This window comes from Polypterus senegalus, chromosome 14 (assembly GCF_016835505.1).
Source record: "Polypterus senegalus isolate Bchr_013 chromosome 14, ASM1683550v1, whole genome shotgun sequence".
Classification (NCBI taxonomy): domain Eukaryota; kingdom Metazoa; phylum Chordata; class Cladistia; order Polypteriformes; family Polypteridae; genus Polypterus; species Polypterus senegalus.
The window spans coordinates 29,365,674-29,380,197 of record NC_053167.1 but is presented as its reverse complement, the minus strand read 5'-3'; positions in this window follow the sequence as shown (position 1 = coordinate 29,380,197).

Genomic DNA, 14,524 nt, shown 5'->3' with positions numbered 1-14,524 from the left:
GGGCACCAAACCTGGTCACACAGATGGCGGTGTGCTTCACATTTCAAAGTATGTTGATGTATTCCAGCTTTAAACTGGCCCGGTGTGAGCAGCCGTATCCAGTGTTGGACTGTCATGGACTGAGGGGGTTCAGCAAGTAGATGGGTGAATGTTATGGTATGGCCTTCTTTTCTGTTACGATTCGACCGCACTTGCCTTTATGTCGTGTCTTAAACAAGAGCAGTCATTTCCACTTTCTCTTACTGTGTACCTGATAAATATTGTCACGCCGCTTGCCTCGGTCCAGTAACTCGGCCCGTTCAGCGTCTCTTTCTTCAACCCCACGCTTCTAAGTTACTTAGCCCATCAGACACCGGAGATCATCTGATGCAGGCCCACCTGCCGTCTTCAAGCTGCTCTTTGGAAACTGTAAACCTTTGCAAACGCTCATTTGTCTCTTATGTCACCAATTCCATCTCCATCAGTCACAGCCTTTGCAGTTCATCTTTTCCCTGTCGCCTTATTAATGCTGATCCCTGCATTTATCCACCCATCCGTTTTCTGTTCTGAAACATTGGCTACAGGTCAGGAACTAAGCCAGTTCTTTATCCAGCACACATTGGGAACGACCCCTAAATAAGATGCCAAGCCTTTATATAGTGCATGCTGAAAAACAATAACCATACTTGGAAGAGATGCCTGTCTGTTATATGGCACAGGCAGCAAACTAGGAACAAACACTGGTGGGATGCCAACACATCATATGGCACAGGCTGAAAAGCTACACCAACACTGGATGGGATGCAACTCCATAATAAAGCATATGCTGAGAAGCAGGAACCAAATTTGAAAGAGATGCCAGGACTTTATATGAGGCATGTTTACTTCAAACCTGAAAATAACCATAAAAAGGATGCCAACACATCGTATAGCACGCACTGCATGGATAGGGCATTGCTGGATATGATCCTAGGTAATGCCAGTCCATTATATAGCACCTGCTGGAAAGCAGAAACCAAACTTGGAAAGGATGCCAGTCCATTAAATGGCACATGCTTCAAGCCAGCAACCAACACTAATGGGATGCCAACCCATCAGGTGACAAATGCTGCAAGGCTGGACCACTGGATGGAATGCAACTTCATAATACAGCACATGCTGAAAAGCAGAACTAGACTTGGATGGGAGGCCATTCCATTATATAGCATATTCTAGAAGCCAGGAAGCAAGTGTGAAATAGATGCCAGCTCATGGTATGGCACACATGGCAAGACTAGAGCAAGTGATACTAGATAAAGGTAGTCCATTATATGGCACGTGCTGAAAGCAGGAGCAAAACTTGGATGAGGGGCCGATACATCATATTGCACATCTTGCAAGGTGGGAACCAAACTTAGGAAGGATGCCAACCCTTCATATGGCAGATGCTGCGAGGCTGGATCAATACAGGCCGGGCTGCAACTCAATTATTCAGCATATACATTCCCAGGAAGGGAAGCCAATACATGGAATGGCACATGCTGTAATCTGACAGCAATGCCAACCCATCACATTGCACATGCTGCAAGAGAGGAACCAGCATTAGAAGGGCATTAAGTGGTACATGTTGGGAGTCTGGGCCAACACTAGAAGGAGTGCAACTGCCATTTATAGCAGCGACCAATCCAGGAAGGGAAGCCACTGTCTGGACAGCATGCCACTGCATTATATGGCCACGTGCCACTAGCAGGATTTAACAACCCCAGAATGGAGGGACCCATTCAGCCATCCGGGAGAAATATAAAATATTCAGTCAAATTAACCTGCATGCCTTTGGGGGGATAGCCAGGGAAACTGGGGAATGAGAACATGTGAAGTCCACACGGACAGATCTGAACCCTGTGAAGCAGCAGCTGTAACCACGTGCCATATTAATATTAAGCTCTTCTTTTACTGACTGAGCTTATGGTTTTCTGCCTGCAGGCTCCTGTCCCTGTCATGTCCGAGTCATTTTGTGCTCAGCCCCACCACGTTGTGTTCCCCTTCCATTGTATTCCAGTTCCCTTTGCGAAGCTCCTTGTGATGACATTATGTAACATCATTGGTTGACTGAGTGAAATAATATCCTGCCTTTGCTAAGGGCTTTAGAAAAATGTTGTATTCTGGCCCTGGCAGGTGGGAACGAAGCAACGAACACCATCATTACCTGGAAGAAGCCTCATCATTGCCTGTTCGGGTGGCCACTGAGTATCCTGGTCCGATGAAAGATGCTGCTTAAGTGTTGTAAGCCACTCCCAAGTTACAAGCATTGAGCAAGCTACTCTTTTGTGGGAGAAACAACCTGAAACGATGGCACTAAAGGGTACGGGTAAATGACAGCTTCAGACCAGGGAATGTTGTAAGGGCTGGAGCTGAAAGGTACCACTGATTAAACGAGAAGAACAAGGAAGAGTGGTGTTAAAAGAACCATCTCATCGTACCTTTGGCCAGTTGTGTTTTTATCTGCTGGCCTTCCAGTTTTTCTCCCATTCAAAAAAGGTCATTTTGAAACTGGAAATGGACCCTATGAATGCGTTTTGTGGTGGACTGTTAAGCCATCAACAGTTGGTTCCTGCCTTGAACCTGGTGCTGCTAATATACGCTCCATTCCCCTGTAATCCCAAACTGGAGCAAGTGAGTTAGGATTTAATGGAGGGTCGGAAGAAGCACTCCTGTTTTACCACTTGGAGCTGGAAATTTGGACACCAGCACTGTGACCTTACTTAGCAGACCTTTACAGTAAGTATGGTGTGAGTCGGACTATCTGAAGAACTTGTGTGGTGCAGTCAGGTTGAGCCATCAGATGAGAGGCTGTGTGTCTCTTAATTTGAAATAAAAATTAAAGTCTTTGTGAGAGCGCGGGTGAGTCATGCCTAATAAGGTGGCACCCAGGGGGCTTTCAAATTCTGCCGGGGGAGGCGTGTAATCCTGTCGTACTCTTTGCACAGTGCACTCCGACTCACTTGAGTTGAGCTTATTTAGGAAAGTGCTAATGCCATATTAGAGAAGAGACAATAAAGAACTCCTGCCACTCCTTCACTGCTGCCTCACCGGTCTAAAGTCAAGGGTTTGAATCCTGACCTGTGTGTAGTTTGCATCTCTTCGTTGTGTCTCCTTTTCCTCCTACATGCCAAAGATGTACACGTTGAGGATGACTTTGTGCATTCAGATGCCCCACGCAGTCTTGTTTCCTGCCTTGGACTCAACTCTGGCGGACCGCCGTGAGGAGCTTTCAAAAAATGATATGGCATTGGGCACAAACTGGGAAGAATCTTCAAAATTTGCATTCAGGATCCACCTTTAAGGAGCCTGGAGCCCATGCAGATAGACATGGAGGGAACAAGCACATGCAGACATAGAATCTGGGCTGGGGATTGAACTTCCAAGTCCTTGAAGCTTTGAGTCAAGTCAAGTTGGGGAGCATGCACTGGTACAGGCAACCCGCCAAGCAGACACGTGATCCACTCCCACTCTCCGGAAGTGACCCTCTATCTGCCGCAGCCAGGTATTATGTGGGCGACCCCTTGGCCTGGTCCAACCACTTAGGTCCCCAACAATGAGGATCTTATGAGCCGGATCACCCTCTGGGAAACGCGCCACATGGCCGTAGTGCCGTAACTGATGCTCCCTCACAATGTGCAGGAAATGTGCCTCATTCGGGACTCCATGAGCAACCACTCGTTCGACGCCAAGTCAAACCAACGGTACCCAAGGATTTTCTGGAGAGACACAGTACCAAAGGAGTCCAGTCTTTGTCTCAGGTCACTGGTCACTGAAGCTTTGAGGTGCCAGTTGTTATTATGGAGTCTCTTAAACACAAGGAAGGCTATTTAAAAAACGAATCCGAGAGAGCTGGCAGCCCTCTTATCTTCCATGCGCACTCCTGCCTCTCGTCACGGCCGCCTGGGCGTCAGCCTCTATCTTGTTTGACTTTTTTCATCCTTGAGCGTCACGCGCAGCCCTCTCGTATGCATGGCCTCTCTTGCCAAAGCATTTCTGACATCCATCTATTGAAACTTGACTCAGTAAAGCCGCCCATTTCTTTATGGTTATGCGATATTAATTATCTTCAAGTCCTTGATTCACCTCAGATGGCTTTTATAAATGAGAAATGCTTCTCATTTGGCTAACTGCTCCTTTTACAGTGAAAATAGTGGGGTGTTAAAAGAAACAAGTCAACTGGGACCTCCTCATCCAGTGCTTTGCAGCACAGCTGGGGTCCCCTGGTGGTTTTATATTCAAAACAGGTGGGCTTGCAGCAGGAACCAGAATGAGGCCTCCAGGGGGTTTCCATTACAAGCAAGTACTCTGAAGGAGGCTTTAGAATTACTTGTGCTTTTTTTTTCACATTACAATGGACACATTTGAGTTTAAAATGCAGGCTCCTTTTTTTCAGACATTTCCACAAATGCTCACGTTCCAACTTCGGCCCAGCTAGCCTGTCCCATCATCAAGTGTAGGGCCAAGTCCAGTCCTCTGAATGGTGGCACAGACCTGTTAGCAGTCTGTGACATTAACAGCACTAAATCCTCATTTTGATTGTGATGTGTGAGTCACAGAATGGCACAAGAGAGGAAGTGAGTCCAGGTCCCCCAGAAACCCAAAGCTTTATTGTTGTGAAGACAGGAACATCCTCAAAGCTTTAATTCAAATGAGAGCCGTCACTCAAACACAATGCAGCATACAAGCAGTGACGATAACGTCGTCCTGCATTCGCTGTCTTCTCAAATCAAAAGAACAGAAAGCCTTCATGCACAAGCGAGGAGACAGAAAGTGAGCGCAAGGTCAGCTCAGTGGACGGTTTTAAAGGTTCCCATCAGGCGGCAGACATGCTATGTGGTGAGCCTGCGAATTTGCAGTTGCACCTCCAGTAAATGACCAGTCCTGATATGCGTTAACAGAATTTTGCCGCTCAGTGCTGTTGGGGGGTTGTCATGGTCTCAAAAAATCAGCTGGACAGCTGGAGCTATGCAGACGTGTGTGTGTGTGTGAGTGAGTGAAGGAGAGATGATCAAGCAGTTAAAGGGCAGCACTTACAAGACGTCAGTGCATGGTCATCGGCAATCTTGTGAAGCATCCTGGCTTGGATAGGCTGATGGATTTGGGACAAGTCGGTGCAGATAGCATTTAGCCTCTGAACACAAGTGAGTTATGTGAGGCAGAGCTGATGACATGAAATGTGAAAGAACAAAAAGCCGCTTGGAAGGAGCCATGGAAGATGAGAGCAGTGGCATTGAGTGGTGGCCGAGGAAGGAGACAGCCTCCAGTGAAGGATAGACATGGTGTTTCACAATATATTTGGATGTGATGTTAAAATGTCAGATGAATAATGCTATGAAAAACACAAAAGGAAGATCCATGAACATATGTATTGTCATACAGTACAGCCACCAAATGAAAGAATTTAAAGATACCATATCTCAAAATTTAAATACTCAGCACTGAAATGACTATTCATAAATTTCCAATTTTGTTTCAATGGGTAAAGTGCTTTATCATATTGTACATGCAAACTGTACATACATTTGATAAGCTGATTCATGATGACGTTGTCGACTACTCCAAAATAGCAAGATGTGGCATTGTGACACAAAAAAATGAGCCAACGGGTCACCTATAATCCTTCAGGTCCAAATGTGGAGCTCTAAAGTTCAGGCTGCATGTCCACATGGAAAAGTTCTTTGAAGAGAAAGTAGGGTCAAGTGGGTCTGACTAAGCCACCTGGGCCTGGCACAAAGGAAATGTCAGCCAGTCATTGTCCAACCCGCTATATCCTAACACAGGGTCACGGGGGGTCTACTGGAGTCAATCCCAGCCAACACAGGGCGCACGGCAGGAAACAAACCCCAGGCAGGGTGCCAGCCCACCACAGGGACAATTTAGGATCTCCAGTGCACCTAACCTGCATGTCTTTGGACTGTGGGAGGAAACCCACGCAGACACGGGGAGAACATGCAAACTCCACGCAGGGAGGACCCGGGAAGCGAACCCGGGTCTCCTTACTGCAAGGAAGCAGCGATACCACTGTGCCACTGTGCCGTCCAAGGAAATTTCACCTACTCCAAAAAGAATGCTTTTTCTAGATAACAAAATTACATTGAGAATTATCATGAAAAACTGGAGAAATGTGATGATAATGACTAAAGTGGGTTTACTAGAAAGATGTTAATGATATGTGAGGCAATTAATGTTTAAGTAATTCTTTAATTTTTGCACACCTGTCCTTAATGCAAGGATGTCACTAGCTCTGTCACATGTGCAGAGGCTGCCATCTACAGTGGTCACGATGGGTCTTCTTTACTACATTTGTAGAGACCTCAAAATGGCGGTGGCTTCTACTGAGTAACTGCTTAATGCCGCGTCAATTTAAATGACTGAAAACCATGTCACACTTACTCATGAGTGCCAACCATCTAATGCAGTTGTGCCTACTACTGTTTGTGACTGCCAATAGCATGCCAAATGATGCAGTTGGTGCCGTATGAAGGGTTGACAGGTATGGAAAGTTCAGACACAATTTCTTTTCTTTTTTTACCTTTTTCCATTTTGTCGGGGTACATAAAATGTGACACATCAGACAGACGGTCGAGCTTCTCCTTTGTTTCTGCAGTCCAAAACACTCACATTCTTTATTCCTTTTCCTACTTTATATGAATTGTGCTTACGGGTGAGCATTCACTGGTTGTCAACTCACATGCAGACATAGTCTGTCCCTACCAGTAAAGACAAAATCAGTTCTGTTTGATTTTATCTGAGCAGTTGTGTCGCTGGCTATGTCAGACTAGACGACTGCCACAGACTCTCTAAGGTTATGAAGATGAAAGCTACAACTGAAAATCGCCAAGAAAAGTTGCATAATGTGACAAGGCCTTATGGAGTCACACCAGTGGCTTCAGGCATTGTGAGCACAGGAGGTGAAACCATGCTTCAAAATGCTACTTAATGAATTGCAGACTGGAAAATGCAAAAAAATTACAGGGAAATAATGAGGGTGTTGTACCGTGTTAGCCATTATGAATGTAGAGAAAAGCCAAGCAAAATGACACCTTTTATTGGCTAACTTAAAGGATTACAGTATGCAAGCTTTCGAGGCAACTCAGGCCCCTTCTTCAGGCAAGATGTAATCATTACATGTTACCTGAAGAAGGAGCCTGAGTTGCCTCGAAAGCTTGCATACTGTAATCCTTTTAGTTAGCCAATAAAAGGTGTCATTTTGCAGCGACTTCATCAGAACCTGTGACAAGATCGCAAGCTTAACATAAAACCTCCCATTCAAATCCCATATGAATCGACCCTAAGGAAGCAGGCCACAAAGATCATTGCTGACCCAACTCACCCAGGGTACCTCCTATTCCAGACTTCCCTCCGGCAAACGCTTTTATGCGCCAAACTATAATGACGTGTCACCTAAACAGTTTTTTTTTCTGTGTGTAGTTGTTTTGTCTAACCAGGTTTGAGTTTCTACTCACTATCTTTGTATACCTGCACACCTAACACTTTTTTATATTTTACCAAATTTTATTCGATTTATTACTTTATATTTTATATTGCATCACATGTTATCATTTTGCATTTTGTGTTGTCCATGCATGTTGCATCAACAGTACCAAAACAATTTTCCAGTAGTGTGCCAGGCCAATAAAGTAAATTCTGAAATACTTAAGGAACTTTGTTTTGTTTTCAAAGGCCAGAGGATTTGATAGTTTTTCCTCTCTTTTAATGGGCATTTCAAAGCCTTATCCCCATATTTGGATCGGTCTGTAAACGCCATAAGTGACTCTAATCTGTTGAGCAAGGGCCTTAGCCTGCAATTGCTTTGTCCTGGATATGACATTAATCTGATGCAGCTCCTCCAACTTACAGGGAAAACTTGAGGGTCGGTGGCAGGATTGGCACTCCAGTCACAGTAAAAAAAAACCTCACACTGTTACAGGGTGGTGCTGAGGTGTCACCCACTGCGCTCTGGGACCCAATCCAGGTGGTTTGTCATGTGGTGGGTGCAGCAACACACTATTAGCACATGCACCAAACTTCCTCCTCCTTCTCTTCCTGCAATTTGAGTTTGGAGTAAGGCCGCCTTGGGTGAGGCCAATCCAGTGCATTAAGACCTGTTATAAGGATGAGTCTGGCTTTCTGAGTGTGTGTGTGTCTGCTCCTACTTTTCTGTCAATCTGTGATGGGCGCTTCATTTTTACTAGTCAGGCGAGCAACACTCTGCTGGTTGTGTGAGTAGATAAACACACATTTTATTTTTAACACAGGAAAAGCCACAACTTAGTTTATAAAATAAAAAGTGTGCGATGGGATGAGCCGCAATTCATCCTGAACTGGGTTATGTGGATTAGAGAATGTTAATGTCTAGTATCTTGTTTGTGTTCTCTTCTGCTGCATGTACTATCCATTCAGTCATACATACATCTTTTAGTCTGCTTATTCAGGGCAGGGTCAAAGGGATACTAATGAAATCAAACTTTATCTCTCTATCATATAAAACAAATCCTGGGACAAGACGAGACTTTTTCAGAAAGATAATTTCAAGTCCTGCGAGACAAGACTTTGTGCCAAGAGATTTAACCATGCCTACGGTCCACTCACCTCTCATTCTTGTGAAGGCTATTGTCAGACACAGTTCCTTTGCTCTCAGCTCTTATAAATTTGATGTTTTCCTCATTTTAATACAAGACATACAATCTATTTGTTTCCTTCGATGTCCTTTACTGGACAATAATTTTATTAGTTCTAGATGAAACATCAATAACTAAACAAAGAAGAAAGGGCACATGTCGAAAAGAGGCCCAAAAGCGTTGGAGAGAAAGGAATTCAAAAAAGAGCAATAATAATCTAAGTACAAATTCGGAAAATAAGGAAAGTAATAATCAGCCCGGACCAAGTGGAATTGAAAACCTAGCAGGTCGAAAATAATGAAAGACAAAGAGTAGAAGACAAACTAGAAGGTCGTAAAGAGGTTCAAAAACGTTGGTGCGGTACACATGAAGAGCAGGTTAGAGATAATGAAAGTACTAAAATTCAAAAGTCTGAAAAAACTGATAGTAAAGATCGTATTAGCACTAACAAACGGAAATTATTACTCGATGAAATAACAGAACAGAAGAAAGAGATCGAATATATGGACATAGGTGATATGTCAGAAGTATGCAGATATTGTTCAGCCTTAAAATTTTATTTAATTTGTGTTGCCATCAGGGAAAAGTAGAGTTTCTTCCCAATGAAGAGGCGTATCCACGGGAAATAAAACATTTGGTATTTGGTGAAAGTGAAATCCACAAACACTACAGGCAAAATATCCAAATCTACAATACTCTATTCTTGTTCGCATCATTCAATGCTCAAAACGTAGATTTACACGATTCAGGGCCATACGCTATGAGAATCTGTGGTCCCACAACAATTAAAGCTACTACAAATTTAATTTCAAAGAAACCACAATTCGGTCAGGTTTTTATTTTACGACAACGCAACATGGAATCAAAAGAATTAAACGATCGGATGTATTAGAAATTCTACATCCAGTAATGGATACAAATCCATACGTCCAAAAGTATCGCACTTTACACAAAATTTATCTGAAAAAAACAGACAAAGAAGTTTTTTGTATTTCTAAATGATTTCGAAAGATCACGTTCACATGTATAGTAAACCAACATGTGACGAATTGTAGTGATAATAGTTTCGAAAGACGGAGATATCAAAGGCAGAGTTGATATTCGTGTTTATCCAAAAAGCACAGCATGATTCGTCGCAAGCGGTAGATCTGGGAAATGACGAGCACATAGGGGGTTGGTGAGCAAAGCGAGCAGGGGGCAGAGCCCCTTAGTTTCTTATATTTTTAAGGCATTTCACAATCAAGGTGTACTGCCTCACTGTACTAGACAGCCTTAGTATGAATAGTTGATTTCTCTGGGTAAAAGGAGTGTGTGCAATGCCTAAAATGATACAAGCGTGATATGTGGATGTCAGGTACTGCAGGTAGTTGGTGTAACATTTGGGTAGATCAATGTGGATCAGTCTTTGTGAGCTCAAAAGCACTGCATAAAAATAGTGACACGTGACTTATCTTTCAGCCATCTGCTGTCTTGAAAATGTAATGGGCTAAAATGGTGCTAGCAGTGGGGATAATGCAGCCTGGAGGCAAAACCAGGGTAGCTGTAGGTATCCACTGACCAAAACGGAGAGACAACACAGTTGAAAGTCAACAGGAAGGGCCATTGAGGCAGGGTGACTAGTGTATTCAGACAGACAAAAATAGAGGAATGATGTGTGACAGTGAATATGGATGCTGTGTGTGAGAGAGTGGACTTTGGGATGGACAGGTGCTTCATTCAGAGCTGTTTCCTGACTTTTGGGTTTCCAACTGATATGTTGTAGTTATCTGGATAGCTGGAGAAGTTCAAAGAACTCATGATGTGGATGCTAAACTAGGGTGGCACGGTGGCGCAATGAGTAGCGCTGCTGCCTTGCAGTTAGGAAACCCGGGTTCGCTTCCCAGGTTCTCCCTGCGTGGAGTTTGCATGTTCTCCTCGTGTCTGCATGGGTTTCCTCGCACAGTCCAAAGACATGCAGGTTAGGTGTATTGGCCATTCTAAATTGTGCTGTGTGTGTGCCCAGGGTTTTTTTCCTGCGTTGCGCCCTGTGCCTGGTTGGGATTGGCTCCAGCAGACCTCCGTGACCCTGTAGTTACGATATAGGTTGGATAATAAATGGATGCTAAACTAGAGCATGCAGCTTGCCTATATACTGAGTGGTCACTGCAGACACTTACCTGTTATCCATTTCTTTCTCTCATCATCGGTGGCAGTGTCATATAAATTAAAAGAACTGGGCTGAAGCTAACAAATGACATGTGTATTCAGTTGAGATGGAGAAAGGCAAGGCTGCATTAAGGCCTGACCACTACATAAAAACATCCAAATACACAAATAAACTGCCTGCTTTTCAATGACCTTCATGTGTGCTTTGAGTCTGTGTGTGAATCTCTCCTTGACTAACTTATCCCCAAAACATCTGCATATTTTGCAAGAATCCGTGTCTTTTAATGTAGAGTATTGCAGCCATGCCACGTGCAGTATCTGTTGAACCAGTGGGCCACAAAGCTGTGCGTCTTACCAGCTTATCACAGATTTTGAAGGTTGGTTGCTCTTTAGTATCAGAGAAATCCGTGATCTTGTCTGATCCTTTGATGTCTGACTACAGAATGCAAGTGGATTTCTCAGCACATTCAGTGATAGCCTCACTCATACAGTCAGTGATGGACTTGCCAATTGGGGAATCCTTGAAATTCTTAGTGCTAACATTAGACTATGACACATTCTTTTCAATTCCTTTTGTTCATTAAACATCCAAGTGTTGTTTGCCAAGACATTTTCACTTTTTATCTGGCCTACATTCACATTTCTCTTGAACGTGACATACCTGCATAGCTAGTAAATCCAGCAGCGTCACTACTACTACTAATTGCAAGGCTCTCACTCACTTCAGATGATCAGGAAATTTTAAAATCAATCTTACTTTCCAAAAGTTGTTAAGCAGACATACTGTAGATCTATAATTAATTAGTGTTTTAATTATGGGCAGTGCATATTAAAATATATATATTGTCACACATTTGCGCTTGGGAGGCAGGATAAGAGCTTAACTGAGGGTAAAACATGCAGGCAAGGAATGACGAACTGTACTATCCTCTCTTCTTCCACTTCTACAGATCACCAGAAAAGAAGCCCTCTTAATCCTTGACCAGTTCCTGCATTCCCTTCCTAGCCATGCCCTCTGACCTCATTTCCGACTTGAACCCTCGTGGACCGCTTCTTCCTACCCTAAAAGCCAAGCACCTTGCCTTACCACCCTGTCCCATTTTGGACTTTGACTCAGACACTACACTGGAGCTATTTCATTTTCTGGTGCTGTTGTACTCAATATATGTTGTGGATCACCAACTCTTTCTCTGCTTTCTGTCTTTTGTTTTACAATATATATTGTGGACCACCAGGGGATGCACCGCCACCCAAACCCGACACAGACATATTTTTATTTTTCTTTTCCCTCGTGGGAAACGCCTTCCCCTGTTTCCCACAAGTCTAGCACAGTCCTCAAGCACAGCACTACACAAATTTTTTCTTCTTCTCTTTCGCTTTCTTCTCCTCCACTCCACTGGACAAGCTTTGTCTACCTCCTCCCGACTCTGGCTTCCAGAGTAGTGGCTGCTGGCTCCTTTTATAAGGCACTCGGAAAGGGCTCCAGGTGCTCATTAACTCATTTCCGGCAGCACTTCTGGTAGTGGCGTAAGAGCTCCCCATAAGGGCTCAGCAGCTGCTGCAGCACCCCCTGGCAACTCCCAGGGATCCCAACAAGGCTGTATCCAACTCCAATTCCCATGGAACCCTGCTCCACTCCCTCTCCCGTCTTGCCCTTCCGGGCAAGGGCCCCCACCATCTGCCACGATATATATATATATATATATATATATATATATATATATATATACTGTCGCATGCGGCTGGGGGTGGAGACCAGCCGGGATGCCTAGGAGGACCGGAGGAGGGCTTGTGCCTCCTTCAGACCATGAGGGGGCGACCACCCTGGTTGTGTTGGGGGCCATGGGTAGAGGGCATGGAAGCCCAACCCTGTAGGGGCCCGTGGCCACCACCAGGCAGTGCCCCGGTGCCTTTAGAACCTGGACCTCAGCACTTCCGCCACACCAGGAAGTGCTGGGGGGAAGAAGACTGGGGACACCTGGAGGGCTTCCGGGTGCAGCGGCACTTCCGCCACACGGGGGTGTGTCCGAGGGGGATGGCCGGGAAAGCAGCTGGAGCCCATCCGGGTTGCTATTTAAGGGGCCGCCTCCCTTCCATCATCAGCAAGAGTTGGGTGGAAGAGGACGGAGCTCGAGAGAGGAGTGGAGGCGGCCAGAAGGAAGGCAATTTGTGACTGTGCGGCCTGGACTTTGGGGGATCGGTGCTGGAGGCACTGGGTTTGTGTACTAAACCAATTGTAAATATTATAAATAAAATGAGTGTGTTGGGTGCAAAACCGTTGTCCGTCTGTCTGTGTCCTTGTCCAGTTCCACAATATATATATACTAGCGACTGGGAACCCGATCGAATTGGGCTACAAATTCTACATTTGTGAAATCCATACTTTCTCTGCAAAGAATTATTTGTTTTTTTAAGTCCTTGAAATGATTTTGTTATCATGGCACTGATTTTTGCTTAAAATAGACCTTTTCGCCCGATGTAATGAAGAGCTTCCTGTTTAAACGAGGCTGCGAGAAGTGATCTTCAGCGCACCTCATTTGATTTTTTCCGCCAAACAAATTTTCAAAACAAACTGTATTTTACGACTCTAATCAGAGTCAGAGCAATAATTATGTTGCTATGGTCATTTTAGGTCTGAGATCGGCTAAAATTTAAACAGCAACCGTTGTTAATACCCAGCCATCATTACTCAGTTTGCCAGTAGATGTCAGAAGGACGGATGCCAAAACCAAACTGCCCAAAGATAGATTTTGACATACCAAGCAAATGGCGATACGTTTTAAATTACTTACGGTTCTGGAGCTGTCAAAGGATTTTAGTCCTGGAAAGTACACCCCACCAAACCAACGTTCAAAAAACCAACCGAACTTACTGTTATCTGCTCAAACCAACACTGACTTACTATACTCGGCCGCTCAGCGGTGTCACTGAAGCATTCGAACATTCTTAGCAAGTCATGCAATACTGCGTCTGCGTTTGCCACGTTATGTTCTAACTACAGAGGCAGAGTCCCATTGCATGGTTCTAGCTTGTACTGAGTCGAGGTATTGAGGCGAACACCATACGTACGGATAGTATCAAATTATATATAAGGAGTAAAACTTAAAACTAGTAAAAATACATAAATTGATGAGTTTAATAGGTGGATAGGCGGCACGGTGGCACAGTGGTAGCGCTGCTGCCTCGCAGTTAGGGGACCTGGGTTTACTTCCCAGGTCCTCCCTGCGTGGAGTTTGCATGTTCTCCCCGTGTCTGTGTGAGTTTCCTCTGGGTACTCTAGTTTCCTCCCACAGCCCAAAGACATGCAGGTTAGGTGGATTGGCGATTCTAAAATTGTGCTTGGTGTGTGTGTCCTGTGGTGGGTTGGTGCCCTGCCCAGGATTGGTTCCTGCCTTGTGCCCCGTGTTGGCTGGGATTGGCTCCAGCAGACCCCTGTGTTCAGATTCAACAGGTTGGAAAATGGATGGATAGGTGGATAAAGATAAATGGAGAAGAAAAAGAAATGGGCAGAGAATCTATTTCCTCAGTGCTTTAAGAGCTTATTCTAAAATATTATTGATTAGATCCTGCCAGGTTTTGAAAAAGTTCTGCATAGATCCTCTAACTGAGAATTAGATTTTTTCCAGTTTCAAATGATATAAAACATCGGTTTCCCACTGACTCTAAAGAGGAGAGTTAGGATTCTTCCAGTTTAGCAAAATAAGTCTGTGTAGTGAATGCAATCACAGTTTGTTTGTCCTTCTCCACTTTAAACCCAT